This window comes from Elephantulus edwardii, unplaced genomic scaffold, assembly GCF_000299155.1.
Source record: "Elephantulus edwardii isolate Elephantulus edwardi_28Jun2011 unplaced genomic scaffold, EleEdw1.0 scaffold00016, whole genome shotgun sequence".
Taxonomy (NCBI): Eukaryota; Metazoa; Chordata; class Mammalia; order Macroscelidea; family Macroscelididae; genus Elephantulus; species Elephantulus edwardii.
Window position 1 is genome coordinate 12,866,093 of NW_006399766.1, and position 22,505 is coordinate 12,888,597.

A 22,505-nucleotide genomic window follows, 5' to 3' on the forward strand; every position below is an offset into this window, starting at 1 on the left:
CATAACGCAGATTGTTGATAAATCGTCCACCAATCTTGACCCCACATTTCTCCTCATAGAGCCCAGCCTCCCGGATAATCTGTTCTGCATACCATTCTTGCATACCGGTTATAAATCCCACTTGGCCATGATGGATTATTTTTTTTATGTGCTTTTGAATTCTATTGGCTAGAATTTTGTTAAGGATTTTTGCATCTATATTCATATTAGTCTGTAGTTTTATTTTTAAATAATATCTTTGCCTGGTTTTGGTATTAATATTATGCTTGCTTCATAGAATGTCTCTGGGAGTGTTCTTTATTTTTATTTTTTAAAAAATAATTTAAGTAAAATTGATGATAAATCTTCTCTGAATGTTTGGTAGAATCCAGTCTTGAAAACATTTGGTCCAGGAATTTTTTTTAGTGGGGGAGTCTTTTTATGACCTGTTTAATTTGTTCTTTTGCGATGGGTCTGTTGAAGTGTCCTACATCTGTCTGTGTCAATCTGTTAATGGCACGAGTTCTGAGGAATATGTTGATTTCTTCTAAGTTTTCAAATTTATCAGAGTACAGCTTTTCATAATATTATGATATTATTGTTGTTATGTGCTGTCAAGTCATCTGAGACTCATAGAGACTCTATGTACAACAGCTCTGAAGCCTGCCCTGTACTGAGCCAGTCTCACTGACCCAGAAATATCTACCAATATTGACCAGTTACTGTATCAATCCATCTCATTTGTCATTTTCCTCTCCTGCACTGTCCCTTTACCCTTCTGAGCATAATGTTCTTCTCCAAGAATCAGTCTCTCCTGCCCACATGCCCAATATATGTGAGATAGAATTTCAAAATCCTAGCCTCCAAGGAGAAACTGGTTACACCCTCTCCAAGACAGAGGTATTTGTTTTCTTGACAGTCCATGATATGTTCAAGATTCTTCTCCAGCCCCACAACTCAAAGGCATCAATTTTTCTTCTGTCATTCTTAGCCTTTGTCTAGCTCTCTGAAGCATAGCAAGTTATTGTAACGACCAAGGCCTGGATCAGGTGCACCTTAGTCTCTAGACTGAAATAATTGCTTCTCAATACTCTGGAAAGGTCCCTGACAGCAGATTTACCTAATGCAATTCAACTTTTGACTTCCTGACTGCTGGTGCTAAGAGTGTTGATTTTGTGGAGTTGAGCAAGCTGTAACTGCTAACAACCTCAATCTCTTTATCTATCATGGTGCTACCAATGGACCCAGTGGTGAGAATCTTTGCCTTGTTGATGTTTAGCTTCAGTTCATATTGAAGGTCCTTGACCTTCTACAGCATGTGCTTCAGGTCCTCCTCAAATCCTCAGTTTCAGCAATCAAGGTTGTGTCATCTGCATAACATAGCTTGTTGATGAGTCTTTCTCCAATTCCAGCCTCCTGAATTATCTGTTCCACATATAGACTGAAAAGATATGGGGACAGGATGCATCCCTGATGCACTTCTTTCCTGATTTTGAACAATGCAGTGTTTCCCTGCTCTGTTTTGAGGACTGCTTCCTGGTCCAAAGATAGGTTTCACATAAGCACAATCAAGTGTTCTGAGATTCTCATTCTTCTCAAGGTTAACCACAATTTGTTGTGACCCACACAGTCAAATGCCTTTGCATAGTCAGTGAAACACAGATATCCCTCTGGTACTCTTTGCTTTCTTCCAAGATCCATCTGACATTGATGATAATGACTCTAGTGCCATGGCCTTTTCTAAAACCAGCTTGCATTTCTGGTAGTTCTTTGTCAGTGTACTATTCCAGTCTTTTTTGGATAATCTTCAGCATGATTTTGTTTGTGTGTGATATGAATGATATTATCTGATAATTTCCTTAATCTGTTGGGTCACCTTTTTTTTTTTTTTTGAATGGGAATAAATATGGATCTCTTCTAGTCAGTTGGCTAGGTATTTGTCCTACAGATTTCTTGGTACAACTTGGTGAGCATGTACATGGCAGCATCTATTTATTGAAATATATCAATTGGTATTTCATCAATTCCTGGGGCTTTATTTCTTGCCAAGTCCTTCAGAACAGCCTGAACTTCATCACCATTCATCACCGCCTTCATCACCATTGCCTCTTGATCATAGGTTGTTTCTTGAAATTCTTTATCTGCCAATTCCTTTTGGTACAGTTACTCTGTATCCTCTCCCATCGTCTTTATTACTTCTTGGATCATTCAATATTCTGCCCATAGCATCCTTAAATAGATTTCATTTCCTCTGGTTCTGTTGTGATGTCACCTCTATCATCACTTAAACAAGTTCTTTGTGTCTTCTTTTATTTTTTCCTTTTGTTAAATTTGCCAATGGTTTGTCAATTTTATTGACCCTTTGAAAAAAACATCTTCTGGGTTTGTTAATGGTTTCAATTGGGTTTTTTTTTTCCCTGTTTCATTGATTTCAGCTCTTGTTCTTATAATTTCCTTTCTTTTAGAGGCAGTGGGGTTAGATTGTTGTTCTTTTTCTATTTGATGAAAGTGTTGAGTTAGATCATTAATTTTGCTTCTTTCTTCATTTTTTATGTATTTATCTACTGCTATGAACTGCCGCCTGAGGACTGCTTTAGCTGCATCCCAGAGGTTTTGGTACATTGTATTTTCATTATCATTGGTTTCTAGTAACATTTTTATTTCATTATTTATTTCTTCTATAACACAATCATGTTCTAGCAGGGTGCTATTTAGCATCTATGTTGGTGGCTTTATAAGCTTTATCCTCTTGTGGTTAATTTCTAGTTTTGTGGCATTGTGGTTTGAGAAGATACTTTGAATTATTTCAATGTTTGGCTTTGTTGCTTGGTTTGTGACTATATATATATATATATATATATTAACAATTGCTTTGTGCCCAAATACGTGATTCTTCAATTCTGTTAAGAGTCATTTTATATATTTAGCAGTTCTATCATTTAGTGACAAGATGTTGACCAATGTCATTTCTTCTTGATCTACTGTGCCTTAAATCATTATACAATGCCCTTCCTTATCTTTTATGGTGGTTTTCATTCTGAAGTCTATTTTATCAGAGATTAGTATTGCTAGTCCTGTTTTTTTTTTGTGGATGGCATTTACTTAGTATATTCCCCCCCATCTATCTTTCTCTTTGTTTCTTATATGTATCTCTTGTAGACAACAAATTGATGGACTTTGGTTTTTTTAATCCATTCTGCTGCTCTTTTCCTCTTGATTGGTTCATTTAGTCCATTCACATAAAGTATGATTATTGACAGGCCAGGTTTAATTATTGACATTGTGCTGTGTTTCCTTTTTGTTGTTGTTTCTTGTTACTATGGTTGATCCACTTTCTTTTGGTGTCTCTGGGTGAAAGACAGCCCTGAAAAGTTCTTGTAGATTTAGTATTGTTTTCCTAAATTTCTCAAATTTTTTCTTTTCTGCAAAGGATATGATTTCTCCTTCATATCTGATAAGGAGCTTTCCTGGGTACAGGACCCTCAGCTGATATATGTTATCTTTCAAATTTCAATGTATGTCATCACATTGTGTATTTGCTTGCATGATTTCTGCTGAAAAATCAGAACTTTATCTTACTGCTTTTCCTTTGCAGGTGACTCTTTGTTTTTCCTCGTGCTGTTTTTAATATTCTGTGCTTGTCTTTGATTTTGGAGAATTTGACTATGATATATCTTGATGTTTTTCTTTTGGGGTCTAGTCTATTTGTTGTTTGTTGATCTTTTTAAATGTGCATTTCCTCATTCTTAATACCTGGGAAGTTTTCTTCTAGTACCTCTTCCACAATTTTTCATTAATTTCCCTGTTCTTCTCGTATTTTGGAATTCCAATCCTATGTATGTTGTTCCTTTAGATATCATTCCACATTATTCTAATATTTTCTTCATTTTATTTATGTATCATCTCTGTTTTTTCTTCTAGCATGTTTCTGTTGAAGTACTTATCTTCCAGCTCACTGACTCTCTGCTCCATCACTTTTGTTCTACTTTTTAGTCCCTCCAACATGTTGGAGACTTCTGCCATTTTGGTCTTAATATTCTCGATTGCATTTTCATGCATTTCTGTTATTTTCAGTACTGTGTTGCCTGTACTTTCTCTATCTTGTGATGATTTTTAAAGTCCTTGTACCTCTTTATCTATAGTTTCAATTCTTTCTTCCATATTTTGCATTTGTTCCTGTAGTTGTGCAAGTTCATCTTCATCAATATTTTTTTTTGGCTGAGTACAGTGTACTTTATTGATGGTACATGACAAGATGGGCTGCTCTCCAAGCCCCTCCCCTTTCTCAGGGGAATTTGATGGAAACTTGTGTCAAGGATGTGAGATTCTCAGTGTGTGGGAGGATCAAATTGGGGCAAAGTCTCCCCAGCAGCTGAGGGTCTCTCTCTCTCTCTCTCTCTTCTAGTGCTATTGCTGGGGCTGGTGATCCAAGGGGCTTTTATTCTTTGGAGGCCATGTGAACCATCAGGTCGACCACTGGTTGCTGTAGCCAAATTCATTGTCATACCAGGAAATGAGTTTGACAAAGTGATTGTTCAGAGCAATGCCAGCCCCAGCATCAAAGGTGGAGGAGTGGGTGTCACTATTAAAGTCACAGGAGACAACCTGGTCTTCAGTGCATCCCAGGATGCCCTTGAGGGGCCCTTCTGATACCTGCTTTACTACTTTCTTGATGTCATCACATTTGGCAGCTTTCTCCAGACAGCAGGTCAGGTCCACAACTGACACATTGGGGGTGGGGACGCGGAAAGCCATGCTGGTAAGGGATGACCTTGCCCGTGGCCTTGGCAGTGCTAGTAGATGCCGGCATGATGTTCTGGGCAGCTTCACGGCCATCACGCCACAGCTTTCCAGAGGGGCCATCCACAGTCTTCTGGGTGGCAGGATGACATGGACTGTGGTCATGAGTCCCTCTACAATGCCAAAGTTGTCACAGATGACCTTGGCCAGGGGAGCCAAGCAGTTGGTGGTGCAGGAGGCATTGCTGACAATCTTGAGAGAGGTGTCCTACTTTTCATGGTTCACGCCCATCACAAATATGAGGGCATCAGCAGAAGGAGCAGAGATGATTACCTGTTAGGCACCACCCTTCAAATGAGCCCCAGCTTTCTCCAAGATTGTGAAGACACCAGTGGACTCCACATACTCAGCACCAGCATCACCCCACTTGATGTTGGTGGGATCTCACTCCTGGAAGATAGTGATGGCTTTCCCATTGATTACCAGCTTCCTATTCTCAGCTTTGACAGTGCTGTTGAGCTTGCCATGGGTGGAATCATATTGGAACATATACACCATGTAGTTGAAGTCAATGAAGGAATCATTGATGATGACAACATTCACTTTGCCAGAGTTAAAAACAGCCCTGGTGACCAGGCGCCCAGTGAGGCCAAATCCGTTTACTCCGACCTTCACCATAGTGTCGCAGGGATGCGACTGAGGCTGCACAAGAAGAGAGGGCAATCTGGATCGATGAGGAGCAGAGAGCCTCATCAATATATTTCTTCTGGCTTCGTGTCTCTGTAGCATTTGTTTTCTTAGTGATTTCCATTGTTTCTTTCATCATTTGCACCTTCTTCCGAAGCTTTCAAATAACTCCTTATCAGTATATTTTTTCTTGTTCTCTACCTCTAGGGTATTCCCTTTATTTGTGACTTCCATTGTTTCTTCCATCATTTGTATTTTCTTTTGTAGCTATTCAAATGTCTCCAGATTAACATATATATATTCTGCCATCTTGACTTTGGGTTTCATTGGGTCTTCAATATTCTCTACTTCTTTTAGAGAAGGCTTAATTTGTATTCCCCCCCCGGACAGTATTTGAAGCTACCTGTTGCATTCTTGATATTATATGATAATTTTCTTGATATGTGCTAGGCCATTTCTATCGTGTATGCATAAGTTGTTGGTTGTTCTTGTATTTCTGATGTTATTAATTAGTTTCCAGGTTAAAATATTCAACCTATGGGGTGAGCCACCCACTCTACTGAAAGTCATTTTTGGGAAAATTTACCTTTCCTAAAGTCCTTTCCCTATGAACCTGGAGAGAGGATGAGAGACCCCAAGCATTGAGGACTCTCCTTCATAGGGTCGCTATGAGACTCCTGTGACTCGACAGCACTTAACAACAACAACAACAAACAACAACAAAGTCCTTTAGGTTCTCTCTGTTCTGGACCACAGCCTTCCAGGCATCTCACCTTAATGTAGTCCCCTGTCCCAAATTCTATTGGCCTCCTTCATTTATGGAGTGGCAAATAGAGACTGTCTAATTCTCAAGAACTCTGTGAAATAAATGAACATATGTACTGCCATTTTAAGGATGTGGAAACTGAGAGGTTAAGTGTCTTGCTTGAGGTCATAAAGTTAAGAGGCAAAATTAGAATTTGAACTCATATCTCTCTGATTCCTAATCAGTTCTCTTTTTGCCTTACTATGTTGCCTCTCTCTATTTCCATGTGTCTTCAAGTTGATTTCTTTCCCTCTATTACACTGGTAGCCTAGTGGTAAGAAGCTGTGCTGCAATCTCAAAGGTATATGATTCAAATGTACCAGTTGCTTCATGAGAGATGGATGGGCAATCTCCTCCCATGTGATTTACTGCCTCTGAAAACCCACTAAAGCATCAGCTGTGAGTTAGTTTGGATTTGATGACACACAACAACAACAACAACAGCAATCACACTAGAAAACCTCCAAAGTTGATCCTTTCCTAATGATGGCTAGAACTATGCTTGAAAATACACTCATTGTCTCTGATAATAAGGAAGTGAAACAAAGAAAGAAGTCAGAGGCTATGTAAGTTCAATACATAATGAATCTGTTGTTGGCTATATTAATAGAAACATTTGTGAAAGTCTTGTGAAAATGAAACACATCTAAATTTAGCATTAGCCTGTCTAAACCATATATATTTCATATTCATCATGGGTGGCCATATTTTCTTCCTGCCAGTTTCTCTGTTGATTTGGGCTATTAATGATGATAGCTGTTGTCAATCCCCTACAGCTATGGTCTTGATCTAAGGCTCAGAGAAAATGTTTACACAATCCCTTCTCTCATGTAAGGAGCTAAAGAAATCTCCAGAGAGATAGCTACTAAACTGGTCAAAATTATCAAAGAAAACCTTTCAAAGCCTCTGGATATTGATTGAAGGCTTTATCCCAAATTTAGAAGCATTTACTCAACAAACTTGATGAAAACTTGTAAGAACAATGGCAGGCCAAAGAGATACATGAAGAAATGCTGAAAATCACTAGCAATAAGAGAGATGCAAATCAAAATGACAATGAAATACCATCTCACCCTAGTAGCAGTGGCAAAGTTTAACAGGTTAACAAGTAATAAATGTTGGAGAGTATGTCGACAGATAGGAACTCTTTTTTTGTTGTTCTTCCCCCCCCCTTTTTTTTTATATTGTGGAATCAGATCTGACTGGCACAGGAGGAGATTGCCTCTCCTTCTCCAGCAGAGCCCCTGGTGGATTCGAACTGCATGTCTTTGGAATTACAGTGCAGTTTCTTGCCACTAGGCCATCAGAGCTCCCGTAGATAGGAACTATTATACACTGTTAGTGGGATTGTAAAATGGGACAACCACTCTGGAAGGCAGTTTGGTGCTTCCTCAGAAAGCTGAACACGGAAATTCCATATGAGCCAGCTATTCCACTACTAGGAATATACCCCATGGAAATTAGAACTGAGACACAAATGGAGATTTGTACACCAATGTTTATATCAGCATTATTGACTGTTGCAAGAACATGAAAACAGCACAAATGTCCAACCACAATCAAATGGATTGAGAAATTGTGGTACATTTATGTGATGGGGAGAAATGTGGAGTGAAGATTAGTGGACGATTTATCAACAATCTGCGTTATGCGGATGACACAACCCTGCTTGCTGAAACTGAAGAGGACCTGAAGCGCCTGCCGCAGAGTGTCAAGGACTGCAGCCTCCAATATGGATTGAGGCTCAATGTCAAGAAGACAAAGATTCTCACCACTGGACCAATTGGCAGCATCAGGATGGATGGTGAAGAGATTGAGATTGCACACAGCTTTAGTTTGCTTGACGCCATAGTCAACAGTCTTGGCACCAGCAGCCAGGAAATTAAAAGGCGCATTACCATGGGAAAGTCTGCTGTTAGGAACCTCTCCAAAGTGCTGAAGAGCAATGGTATCTCTCTGGAGACTAAGGTGCGTCTGATACAGGCCTTGGTCTTCCCAATCACCTGTTATGCATCAGAGAGTTGGACAATGACCAAGGAGGATAGAAGGAGAATTGATGCCTTTGAGCTGTGGTGCTGGAAAAGAGTATTGAGAATACCATGGACTGCTAGGAAAACAGATTTGTCCTGGAAAGGGTTAAACCGGGTGGTTCCTTGGAGGCAAGGATTCTGAGTCTCCGTCTAACATACTTTGGACATGTTGTGAGGAGAGACCGGTCCTTGGAGAGGGACATCATGCTTGGGAGGGTGGAGGGACAGCGCAGGAGAGGAAGGCCCTCTATGAGGTGGATTGATTCAGTGATTGGGATAATTGGGATGGGAGTGTGAGAGACAGTGCGATTGGCACAGGACAGAGCGGAGTTCAGGGCTGTTGTACATAGGGTCGCTATGAGTCGCAGGCGACTTGATGGCACATAACAACAACTACCTAAGTTGAGAGAGACTGGAGAGCATTATGCTAAGTGAACTAACTCAGTCCCTTAAGGACAAATACTGTATAAGATCATTATTGTAGAAATAGATAACTAGTAAAACGTGTATGAGGATCTAAGAGGGGGAGGGAGGGTAGAAACTGAGGGGAGAGAATATGCAGGGGGCTAATCATAGAGTTGTACAAATTGATGGGTAGAGGGAGGAGAGAGTGAAGTAAATGGGAACGATTTAGAGAGAAAAATAGTGTATACAACTTTGCAAGTAAACCAGTATAAAAATTTTATCTAAAAAACCCCAAAAAATTAAAAAAAGGACAATGGCAGACCAAGGCCATAGGACACACCAATCCTTCCCTTACATCTAGGTGTGGAAGAACTATCTGGATGGGCATGATAACATATAATTTGTATGCTCCCCAGCTCCTTGATATAGGAGATCTATTGTGGAAAATGATGGAAGTTGGCTAAAACTATCAGGTCCTACTTCTATCTTTGTGCTAAATGGTGGCTGCCAGTTGGTAATGCTTATTTTCTCAAACCTGAGCATCTGCTCTATAGGAGGATCTGAATGGTAGAGCAGAAAATGAAGAACAAGTGGCCTCTAGATCCCATACAGCTTCTATTTCATAATATTGAGAATTTTCCTGGAAGGAATGTGGGCAAATTTGAAACACTGGCAGTTTTGCCTATAGCTGGGTCAGAAATTATAGGAATTCATGCCCTAGGGGTTTTTTTTTAAATCATAACAGCTGCAGTGGGTAGTAATCAGAGGAAGAGCATAGCTCAGAAATATTAATAGAGAGGGATAGTCGTAAGTTTAATGGGAAGTTTAGGGAAAGATATAGTCATAAAGGATCCGATGTAATTACTTTCCTTTGTAATTATCAAGAAGGAGAAGATAATGCACCCTCAAGGATGTGCTTTCTAGGGGAGCTCTGGTGGCCTAGTGGCAAGGAGCTGCAACTACAATCCCAGAGGCACACGGTTCGAATCCACCAGATGCTCTGCCGGGGAAGGAGGGACAATCTCCTCCTGTACCAGTCAGATCTGATTTGATGGTACACTCACACAAAAATAATAAAGCAAAATAAAAAAAGAACATACATTAAAAAAAGGATGTGCTTTCTCAGATGTGACTAAATAGAGTACTTCAAAGTTACTAGTCCCTCTCCACGTCCTACACATATCCTATGGTAAAGGGTGAAAACCTTACTGAATGTGGGGACTTATACACAAAATCTGACAAATCGTTGTGTTACTTAGATTAATGATTTGCATCCCAACATCAAGAAAGCAAAAATTCTCACCACTAGACTAACAGGCAACATCATGGTAGACAGAGTGAAGTTGTCAATGATTTCATTTTACTTAGATCCACGATCAACATTCATAGTAGCAGCAGTCAAGAAATCAAAAGAGTTTATTGAGACAACCTACTGTCAAGGATCTTTCCAAAGTGCTAAAGAACAAAAACGACAGTTTCAAAACTAAGATAACAAACACTGTACTGGAGCAAAAGAAGGAAAGAAGTTTATAAAAGGAATATATGATTAGATATTATATGTAAGACAACAGTCCAGAATAAAAGGTACATTGCAAAGAGGACTGGAGGAGGGTGAGGAAAAGAGGAGAAGAAATTGTGAAACAATGAATAAGTATTTTTTAGAAAAAGGTAACTGGGGCAGAGGGAAGCGAGGGGGAAGGAGGAAAATGTGGAACAACAAATAAATGGATATACAATTTTTTTGGTTAAAATAACAATTAAAATAAAAAATATAATATTAAATCAAACTAAAACATAAGGTTCACCTGATCTAAGCCATGATCTTTTCAGTTGTTTCAGATTGTTCAAAATGGTTTTCTTAGTCATTGGTTTTTCACTTTTACTACATGGCTGAATGAGACTATGCTAATAGTGTGAATGAGGTAAATAATACTTTTATAGGTAGGAACATGCAAAGTAAAGTGTGCAGGGCAGCAATGAGGGGATTAGTCAGTTTTGCCATCCTACCAAAATTAAACTGAGCAGGTTCAGTGGTAGAAAATATGAATCTTGCTACCAAGAAGAAACAAAAAAATTGGAGAGAGTGGTTTATTTGGACCAGAGACTCCTGCTTGAGTCAGATTGAAATACAGTCACACACAGCAATACTAGTAGTGAAGAATTGGAGACAAATGTGAGACAAAGCTTAACTGGTACTGCTACCTTACAGAGCCAGGGCTAGGGACCTTCAGACAAGCATTCTGTAGGACTAGGTTAGAGTGAAGAGATACCATAATTGGCAGGACTAAGAGAGCTTGATAACACTGGCCTGAAGCTGCAAATCTAAAAGTTCAAGGACCTGTGAGCATGCCTGAGACACTGTCTTGTCTGAAGAATTTTATCCTGGTTCCAACCTGAACTGTAACTTATTAACTCTCCTATTCATCATGACTATTGCCTGTGAATTCCGTGTGGTCATTGCAATGGGTTAGTGCACCCAGTAATAGAGCAATGAGAGCCCTGTGAGAGAGGGCTGATTTTAGAAGTGATGGTAGTTGTGCGAGTGTAGGGACATGTCTGATCTCACAGAAGTTGGTTTTGTACTGTTGATGGTGTTGATGAGGACCATTGCTCCTTGTGGAGTTAGCTGAGGTAAGACACAACTGGTCTCATGTTGGCTATGCTCTTTTGACAATAATCATGTGTAAATGCTCCTTGTGGAGTTAGCCGAGGTAAGACACAATTGGTCTCATGCTGACTATACTCTTTTTTTACAATAATCATGTGAAAGTTGGACAATGAACACGGAAGACTGAAGAACTAATGTTTTTGAATTGTGGTGCTGGTGAAGGATATTGAATGAATATCCCATAGACTGCCAAAAAACCCCCCACATTTTTCTTGGAAAAAGTGAAGCCAGGGTGCTTCTTAGGGACAAGGGTAATGAGACAGCATCTTGCATACTTTGGGCATGCTATCAGGAGGGGCCAGTCCCTGGAGGGCATCATGGCTGGAAAAGTGATTGGTCAGAGAAGGGGCATAAGATCCTCAACAATATAAATGGATGCAGGTACCAAAACAATGGGCACCAGCAGAAAAGAGCTTGTTAGGATAACACAGGATTGGGCAAAGTTTCAGTTGTGCTGGTTGCTATGGGTCAGAGTCAACCAGATCACACCTAAGAAGATGTGACTCAGGAGCAACTCCTAGAAAATCAAGGTAAAACATAAAAATGAAGAAAACAAAATATCTGAAGGATTATCGAAGGCTTTTAAACACTGTGGGGAAATTGACTTCACCAGATGGATAGAGCAAAATCACTGAATAAATAGATAAACGAAATCACTGAATGAATGAACAAGCAACTGAAAATATACTCCATGGAAGAGACTGGATTCCAGAGTTGCTTGTGTTTATTACCCAAAATGACCAAATTCAACAAAAAAATGTCAAGAAATAAAAAGAAAGAAAATCATTTGGCTGATCCACAAGAGCGGGAATGGGGGAGTGAATCGACAGTAGACATTGTCTCTGACTACACTCAGATGTTGGTATTTAGTAGATGAAGATTCAAAGCAAGCAGACAATAAAAATATGTTCAGGGGAGCTCTGGTGGCCTAGTGGCAAGAAGCTGCACTGCAATCCCAGAGGAACACGGTTCGAATCCACCAGATGCTCTGCCGGAGAAGGAGGTGCAATATCCTCCTGTACCAGTCAGATCTGATTTGACGGTACATACACACAAAATAATAAAAAAAATATGTTCAAACAAAGGAAATAAGCAATATTTAGAGAATAAAAGGTAGGATGACAGTTTCTCGTCACATAGATGTTAGTAGAAACATGTTGTCTTTAGGTACTGTTGGCCTGACACCGATTCATAGTGACCTTATATACAACACGCAAAAATTCTGCTCAGTCCTCCGTCACCCTCACAATCCCTGCTGTGCTTCAGCCCATGACTACAGTGGCTGTATTGATACACCTTGCTCAGGATCTTCTTTTCTTGTATTGGTCCTCTGCTTTTCCAGATACGATGTCCTTTCCAGGACCAGCCCCTCCCAACAACATGCCAAAAGAATATGATAAGGAGTCTCTCCTTTCCTGGTTCTAAGTAGCTCTTTGGCTTCACTTCTCCAAGATAGATTTGTTTATTCCTTTGTCTATCTTGTTGTTGTTGTTATGTGCCATCGAGTCATTTGCGACTCATAGTGACCCTATGCACAACAGCCCTAAACCCTGCTCTATCCTGCGCCAACTGCACTGCCTCTGACACACCCATCCCGATTACCCCAGTCACCGAATCAATCCATCTCATAGAGGGTCTTCCCCTCCTGCGCCGTCCCTCCACCCTCCCAAGCATGATGTCCCTCTCCAAGAACCCGTCCCTCCTGGCAACATGTCCAAAGTATGTCAGACGAAGCCCCAGAATCATTGCCTCCAAGGAGCAGCCTGGTTTAACCCTCTCCAGGATGAATCTGTTTATTTTCTTGGCAGTCCATGGTACATTCAATACTCTTCTCCAGCACCACAGCTCAAAGGCGTCAATTCTCCTTCCATCCTCCCTAGTCATTGTCCAACTCTCTGATGCATAACAAGCGATTTTAAAAACCATGGCCTGTATCAGGTGCACCTTAGTCTCCAGAGAGACACCGTTGCTCCTGAGTACTTTAGAGAGGTCCCTAACAGCAGACTTTCCCATCGCGATACGCTTTTTGATTTCCTGGCTGCTGGTGCCAAGAGTGTTGACTGTGGAGTCGATCAAACTGAAGCTGTGAACAATTTCAGTCTCTTCGCCATCCATCCTGACACTGCCAATTGGTCCAGTGGTGAGAATCTTTGTCTTTTGACATTGAGCCTCAGTCCATACTGAAGGCTGCAGTCCTTGACCCTCTGCAGCAAGTGCATGAGGTCCTTCTCAGTTTCAGCAAGCAGGGTTGTGTCATCTGCATAACACAGATTGTTAATAGATCTTCCACCAATCCTGATGCCACAATTCTCCTCATAGAGCCCAGCATCTCGAATAATCTGCTCTGCATACAGGTTGAAAAGGTATGGAGACAGGATGCATCCCTGGCGTACACCCTTCCCTATTTTGAACCATGCAGTGTTACCCTGCTCTGTTCTGACTACTGCCTCTTGGTCCAAGTATAGGTTTCACATTAGTAGGATTAAATGTTCTGGGATTCCCATTCTTCTCAGAGTCAGCCACAGTTTGTTATGATCCACACGGTCAAATGCCTTAGCATATTTAACATTCTTCACCAACACCACAATTCAAAGGAATTACTTCTTTTTTACTCTTACTTAGTTATTGCCCAACTTCCACATGCATAGAAAATAAACAACTGAAAATACTATGGCTTGAGTCATGTATATCTTACTCTTTAAATGGACATCTTTGCTCTTTAACACGTCAAAGGGATCCTTGGCAGCAGACGTGCACAATGCCTTTTGATTTCTTGACTGCTGCTTCCATGGGTGTTGATTGTGGATGTAAGTAAAATTAAATCCTTGGCAACTTCTCTTTTCTTTGTTTCTCATGATGTTGTTTATTTGTGCAGTTTTGAGGACTTTTATTTTCCTTCTGCTGAGGTGTAATACATACTAAAGGCTGTAATCTGTAAGATTCACCAATTAAGTACTTCACATCTTCATTTTCTGCAAGGAGGATTGTGTCATCTGTACATTACAGGTTATTAATGAGTCTTCCTCTAATCTTAATGCCATGTTCTTCATATGATCCAGTTTCTCAAATTATTTGCTCAGCATACAGATTGAATAGGTATAGTGAAAAGGATACAATGCTGACACAGATCTATCCTGATTTTAAATAACAGTAAACTTCTGTTCTAACTGCTTCTTTTCCCTCTCTGACTACTTTTTGATTCATGAACAGGTTTGCATGAGCACAATTAAGTGTTCTAGATTTCAATTCTTTGCAATGTTACCCCTAATTTATTATTCTGTCAATAAAACACAGGAAACATCTTTCTAATATACCCTTCTTTCAGCCAAGATTTATGTGATTATTTAACGAGCAACACGTTTTGTTTTATAATATTAATTACAATACTCACAATTGTAATTACAGTCTTTTTACTTCAATTCTATGATTCTTAATTCCATTAGTCCTTCTACTCTACTTCTTCTTGCATTCTATATTTTATTCTTGGGCAAATATTGCCCTTTTGACTTTATATTTTTACTTATTATAAGGAGTGGGTGACTTCCTGGATTCTACACAATAGAAGATACTAGAAACTCCTCATTTCTATATAAGTTCCATTTATAGGTCTGTCTATTGCTTGGCTGAATGTTGAGACATGGGATTGAGTTTTGTTTTGGGCTCAAAGAGTAACTAAGAGCCATAGCCTCAGAGATTGCATCAGTCTCCATCAGATGAGTAAACTTGACATTTTTAAAGTTCTTAAATTTTGTTTCATATTTCCCTTCACTCTATCCAAAACTTTATACTATTATCTCCTTTAATCAGCAATGATTGACAGGCACTGTCTAATTATTTTGGTGTAAAGGTCATGGAAGTTGAGGTTCAAGTGGTCCATTAATCCTACTTGTTTCTATACATCTTTGCTTTTCTTCCTCTTCTTTATTCTGGACAGGGAGAGACCAATATCTGTGTCCAATTCTTTTTGGTCCAGTGACTTTGTGTATTCCTTCCATCTTCTTTTGACGATTCTTGAGTCATTCAATATTTTGCCAACAGAATCTTTTACAATTGCAATAGAAAACTCATTTTTTTTTACCTTCTGTCTTTCACCTTGAGAAATGCTGAATGTGTTCTTCCCTTTTGGTTTTCTAGTGCCAGATCTTTGCACATCTCATTATACTACTTAGCTTTGTCTTCTCAAGCCGCCCTTTGAAATCTTCTGTGAAGCTCTTTTACTTGATTTATCTTTTGTTTCTCTACATTTCAGAACAAGTTTCAGAATCTTTTCTTAAATATCTTTTGGTGTTTTCCCTTCTTTTCTGTCTTCTTACTGACCCTTTGCTTTCTTGGTATCATCTCACACCTCATCTGGTCTTGAGTCATTACTGTTCAATGCATCAGATCTATTCTTGGGGTGGTCTTTCAGTTCAGGTTGGATACACACAAAATCATCTTTTGTTTGAACTTGCATTTGTGCGATTGAGGGTCTGTTTCACTGTGTGCCCCTGACTTTATTTTGACTGATGCTATTGAGCTTCTGCATCATCTCTTTACAAAGAGATAGATCAGATTTTATTCCCATGTATAGTTGCTATCTATAAGGCTTTTTTTTTTAAAAAAAAGGTATTTCCAATGAATAAGTGTTGTTGTTGTTGTTGTTGTTGTATACTGTTGAGTCAGAATCAATCCAAACCTGACCTTCCCGGGAGTTTTCAGAGGCAGCAAATCGCACAGGAGGAGACTGTCCATATTTCTCCTGTGGAGCAGCTGGTGGATTTGACTGTATACCTTTGCACTGGTAACACAGTTCCTCACTACTACCCACTAGAGCTCCCTAATATGCCTTCAGCTTTCAAAAAGTCTGTAGTTATTGTTGTTCATTGCCGTCAAGTTGAGTTCATAGCAACTCTATGAACAAAAGGCCTAATGCCTTTCCATAACTATCGTCGTTTCTCCAAGTTCATAGAGTTTCCATAGGCATGTGGTTTAGGAAGTAGATGCCACTCCTGCTTCCAAACCTATTTTACAACTGGGAGCTCCACCAAACACTGTCCACATTATGGTATTTGAGACCCCAATGACACAAGGTTCAGCATCACAGCAAACCTAGATTACCTCAATACAGTAAATTTTTGAATAGTAATGTACAAAATAGAAGAATGTTCCTCCAATTATAACACTAGTCTCAATTAGCAGTGGTTAAGTGTCAAGTTGAATACGATTCATAGCGACCCTATGAACAATAGACCTGAACTTTGTTCTATAATTAACATAATTTCTATATGATAATACAGTTTATAGTGTTTCCAGAGGCATCTGTTTTAGGAAGTGAATGCCACTCCTGCTTCCAAACCTTAATCAATCTGGAAGCTCCTCCAAACACCGACCATGATGAATAACCATTATGGTACTTGACACGACTATGGCACAGTGTTCAGCATCACAGCAGCTCCATGTTATTCAGTACAGCAAACAGACAAATGACTGCTGTACCACTTTAGGAATGTTGATTCTAAAATTAATAAATTTCATTTAAGTCCAGGCCAGCTGCAGACTCAACCCCTCACTATAGTGTGTAAAAAAAAAAAAAAATAAAAGACACAGCAGTTAGCAGGCTTCTGTCCTTGGGTTCTTGATGGCCAAAAGGGACCAAAAGCCAACTGACACCTGCTTGTGGAGGGGAAAAAACCATCATCATAAATCAAACACAACCCAAAACTTTCTTTTGGTGACCCCCATCAAGACATGAGAAATCCGCTTACAGAGTGGAACCACTGTTCAGTAGCTTCAAGGTCGATCATATGATCTCCACACTACTGTCATGGACATATTGTCCCAACCACTAGTCCTTTGTTTCCAACTTGTGCATACTAATCACATGCATCTTGTGTGAATATTTGATAGATTTCAAGCTGCAGAAGCTTGTAGAAATCATCAGTTTCTTAATCTTTGGCTTCAGTGTTTGGCACATAAATTTGAAAAATGGTTATATTAGCAGGTCTTCATTGTATGCACTTGCATATTATCTTGTCACTTGTACTGTCATTGTACTTTAAGATGAATTAATAAATGTTCTTTTTGACAAGGAATGAGATGCTACTCTTCAATTAGTAATTCCTAGAACAGTAGGCTGTATAATTCAAAATGGTCAATATGAGTTCATTTCATTTGAACTCACTTAAAAACAACAACAACAACAACAACAACAACATATTCAACTTGTCAAGTTAGAATCAAGTCAGCTGACCCTTCAGCAGGTTTTCAGAGGCTATAAACCACATGGAAGAAGATTGCTCATTTTTCTCCTGAGGAACATCTTTGAATAGTGTATTTGAAAGAACGGAAGTTGTAAACAGTGCAACTTCTTACCATTAGGCCACCAGAGCTCCCCCCCCTTCAGCTCATTAATGTCTAGAATCTCAATGTTTATGCTGTGAGTTGGAATAGAATCAATGTCACTAAATGAGTTAAAGCATGGTTATCAGAGGCTAGAATGCTGTCAGACACCTGACAGCGCTTGTGAATTGTACACTATCATATCAAAGAGCTAGAGCCTCAGGGGAAGTCAAATTCCCTGGGGTATTGGTCTCCTTTTTCTTGTGCCTGCAAAGCACTTTCTTTCTGCATCCACTTCTGAGGTTACATTGGATGGCATTGGGAGAGGAGGCTCTAGTTTTGGGTTCTTGGAGCTGGAAAGTGTTTTACAGGATTTGAAGAATTCCCCAAACCACTGTGTGTATAGTCTAAAGATGAGGATTATCTGGGCAAGTTTATTAAAAATGAAGATTTTCCAGAATTCTTCTGAAGATACTTATTTCAGGAGACCTGATGTGAGACTAAGGAATCCTCACTTTTGACTAATAGCCCAAGCAATTCTGATGCTCTAGTTCAGTCCCTACTTCCTTGTGCTCACAACTACAGAATTCCTTCTAGGGAAGCAGCCACCTACACCAGGGACGAGGAGACAAGAAGACAAGTAAGCCATTCTGACTGTCTAAAGGTTTGCATCTCACCATATTCTCTACTTTCCACAACTTATTAATTTCACCAGGTCTGAGCTTTGCAGCTGTCATGTGGAAACCAGTTTTCCCCCCTCATTCTCATGTCACTAACTTTGACAGCTTTAGTCTTCACAACTGAAAACTGCTCCTGTCTACCCAACCCCTCTCTATGCTTCATTTCCCCAGACTGAGCAACCTTACCACCCTTTATGTAACTAATTGGCTTAGAGATATTACTGTCTCACCAGGGGCCTAGGAAACAGCTCTTGCCTTCAGCTTTTACTGCTTTTTGCAGAGCATAGCAGCTGTGCCTAAGAATGTTCCCCTCCCCTATCCTCCCTTCCTGCTTTCTTCTCACCCTCTCATTCTTTCCAAGGGTAACAGGCATTATGGAAGCACTATCTGTTTGGGGCTTCGAGTCTTCTCAATCCAACATGTAGAAGATTGCTGTATACACTTCATTTTGAGGGTACTTTAGTTTTGCTTGGTGAGCACACCCTAATTGGGTTCCCAGAGGAAAATTCTAATACTAGTACACAGGATTAAAAACCAGTCAACAGATGGGATGAGGAGCAAGATTGGGAGGGAGGCAGCCAGGGCCACATCTCTTAAAGTCTATATCATTGATAAGACTGACAGGCTGAATCTGCGGGAAGCAGTCAAGTTCCCAGTGGAAAAGGCAGGCTCAGGTGGCAAAATAGAGTCATTCTTCAAAAAATTTACTTAGTAAGTCTCTCCACTTAAGGATGTCTTTGCAGAATATGAAACCACTTTGGACTGATATATTTATATTCATTCATTCTCTCTCTCTCTCTCTCTCTCTCTCTCGAGAGAGAGAGAGAGAGAGAGAGAGAGAGAGAGAAAGGGGAAATACTTTCCTCCTGTGTTCCTTAGGTGGCACATGAGCTCAAGTCCCGAGGTCTATGATATTTTAGCCCAATATTCCCCTGTCTGTGAGCTGCCGGCACCTTATTTAAAGTAGTCCAAGAACTCACATGCTTATATAGTTAACATTTTTGTTGTTGTTATGTGCCGTCAAATCACTTGCGACTCATAGCAACCCAATGTACAAGAGTCCTAAATCCTGCTATATAATGTGCCAACCAATTTTCTCTGACACACCTATCTCCATTACCCCAGTCACTGAATCCATCCATCTCATCAAGTGTCTTCCTCTCTTGCACTGTCCATCCACCCTCCCAAGCATGATGTCCCTCTCCAAGGACTAATACATGGACCTCTGGTTTTCTTCACCAAAACCCATAAGCTCAGTCTAATAATGAGAAAAACCATCATAAAAAAATCAAGTAAATGAAATACTACCTGATCAACACTCCCTAAAAAATCTCAAGGTCATCAAAACAACAAGAATTTTTAAACTTGGGAGAGACTGGAGAGCATTATTCTGAGTAAACTAACTCAGTCTCTTAAGGACAAATACTGCATAAGATCATTATTTTAAAAATAGAAGAATAACTAGTAAAACATGTATGGGGATCCAAGGGGAGAAGGGATGGGAATGGAGGGGTGAGGACAGGTAGAGGCAAAATCATAAGGTTGTACAGTCTGGTGGGTGGGGGGAGGTAGTAAAGAAATGGGAAAAATTCACCAGGGACCTGAAAAGACAGGGTAATGATGGGCATAAATAATGGTGATTAATTTAAAAAACTATAATGCATGTGAACGAGTATGAAACATAATGTCAGTGAATAATAGTGTAAAACACAATGTATATTAACTTTGTAAGCAAAACAATATAAAATACAAATTTTTAAACCCCCAACAAGAGTCTAAGAAACTGTCACAGCCAAGACATATGGTATTTAATACAGTATCCTGAATGTGGCCTACCAAATTTAATTAAGTATCTTGAATAGTTTAAAAATAATAAAAGTATGTGTCAGGGCTGGATATTTTCTCCATATCTATTAATTTTTTATGCTGAGTAGATTATTTGAGAAGCTGGACTCTATGAAGAAGAATGTGGCATCAGGAATGGGAGGAAGACTCATCAATAACCTGCATTATGCAGATGACACAGCATTACTTGCTAAAAGCAAAAAGGATGAAAACAACTTAAATGCCTATCAATGGATGAATGCATAAGCAAAATATGATATATGCATAAAATGTTAAGGAATAATAAAAAAATATTGAAACATCTCATAACATAGATGAACCTGAAGGACGTTATGTAGGTGAATATTCTAGTAGTGAGAGCACTGGTGGCTTAGTGGCAAGAAGTTGTGCTGCAATTCCAAAGGCATAAGGTTTGAATCCACCAGCTGCTTTGTGAAAGAAGGACGGGGAATCTCCTTCTGAGCAATTATCTGCCTCTGAAAACCCAACAGAGGGTTAGCTATGGGTCCATTCTGACTCGATGATACACAATGAGAACATACCATAGTAATCTTTCTGTGACTAACTTTTGTCAGCATAATTTCCTTTAGATTTAACCATATTGTGCAGTGTTTCATGAATTCTTTTTTCATTCTTGGGTGATGCATTATGCTCCATTGCCACCATGGTTTCTTTAGCCATTCTTCTGTTGATGGGCACTTAAATTGTTTCCATTTCTTTACTATTAGAAATAGTGCAATGAACATAGACATACATCTGTTTGTGTTCCAGCTCTTATGTTTTTTAAAAATAAACCTAGTAGTGAGATTGTTATGTCAAATGGTTTTTGAATTTTCAATATTTTAAAGAAGTATTGAAATTGCATTACATAGTAGCCTCATAATTTTACATTATTTCAGGGACTTTTAAAAACATTTTTTGTGATATCATTAAAAAAATTAATGCTTGTTCACTTACAAAGTTGGTATACATTGTTTTTTACACCAGATCTTTCCCCTTTTCTTTACCCACCTACTTCAGGGACCTTTTAATGTGATCCTTTTTAGAGTGGTCATCAGTGACAGCTTGGTACCATCTAATTATTCTGGTGTCAGAGTTGTGGAGATTGAAGTATGCATGGTTCTTTAGTCCTTCGGACTTGTAGCCTGAGTTTCTTTGCTCTTCTTTTTTTCCACACAGGAACAGAATGATAATTGCACCTAAGAGAACCCCTTGCAAGCTTTTAAGATCATAGTTGTTATTCACCAAGATAGGATATAGAACATTGTTCTCGTGAACTTTTGCTGTTGTTAGGAGCCATCAAGTCGAGTATGACTCACAACAACCCTATGAACAAAATATCTGAACCCTATTCTATCCTGCATCATTCTCACACTTCTTGACACACAAGATCCCATTGTAGCAGGCATCGTGTCAATCCACCTAGGTAAGGGTCTTCCTCTCTTTTTCTGACCCTCCGTCCTTCCCAGCTTCATGTCCCTCTCCAAAGAAGAGCACCTCCTAGTAACATGTCCAAAGTATGTGAGTGAAGCCTCCTCATTCTTGCTTTCAAAGAGCACTCCACCTGCACCCTCTCCAAGACATAGCTGTTTGTTCTCCTGGCCGTCCATGGACTGTTCAGTGCTCTTCTTCAACACCACAGTTCAAAAGCAAATTCTTTTTCTGTCATCCTTATTTCTTGTCTAGATCTCAGGTGCATAGTACATAGTAAGTAATTGGAAAGACCATGGCCTGAATCTGATGCACCTTAGTTCTCAAACTGACATCATTACTCCTCAATAATTTAGAAAGGCCCCTAACTGCAGATTTTCCCAGTGCAATGCATCTCCTTATTTCCTGACTGCTAGTGCCAGCTATGTTATACCAAGTTACTTAAATGTCCCAAGAGACTATGATCCTAAGCCCTCAAAGCCAGTCCCTCAGTCCATTAATGCATTTGGTTGTAGTTAAGAAGTTTTCATAACTTTGCCTCCTATTTGCTCCAATTTCAGATTGTTGTTGTTGTTGTGTGCGTCGAGTCGCTTGCGACTCATAGTGACCCTATGCACAACAGCCCTAAACCCTGCTCTGTCTTGTGCCAATCGCACTGTCTCTGACACTCCCATGCCAATAACCCCAGTCACCAAATCAATCCACCTCATAGAGGGCCTTCCCCTCCTGCGCTGACCCTCCACCCTCCCCAGCATGATGTCCTTCTCCAAGGACCGATCTCTTCTTACAACATGTCCAAAGTATGTTAGACAGAGCCTCAGAATCCTTGCCTCCAAAGAGCCACCCGGTTTAACCCTTTCCAGGATGAATCTGTTTGTTTTCCTAGCAGTCCATTGTACTCTCAACACTCTTCTCCA

At 39.7% G+C, this 22,505-nt stretch overlaps 1 pseudogene; it reads right to left on the reverse strand.

Moving 5' to 3' along the window:
- Positions 1 to 4,417: 4,417 nt before the first annotated feature.
- Positions 4,418 to 5,397, reverse strand: LOC102865052 (annotated as a pseudogene).
- Between the last annotated feature and the right edge of the window lie 17,108 nt (positions 5,398 to 22,505).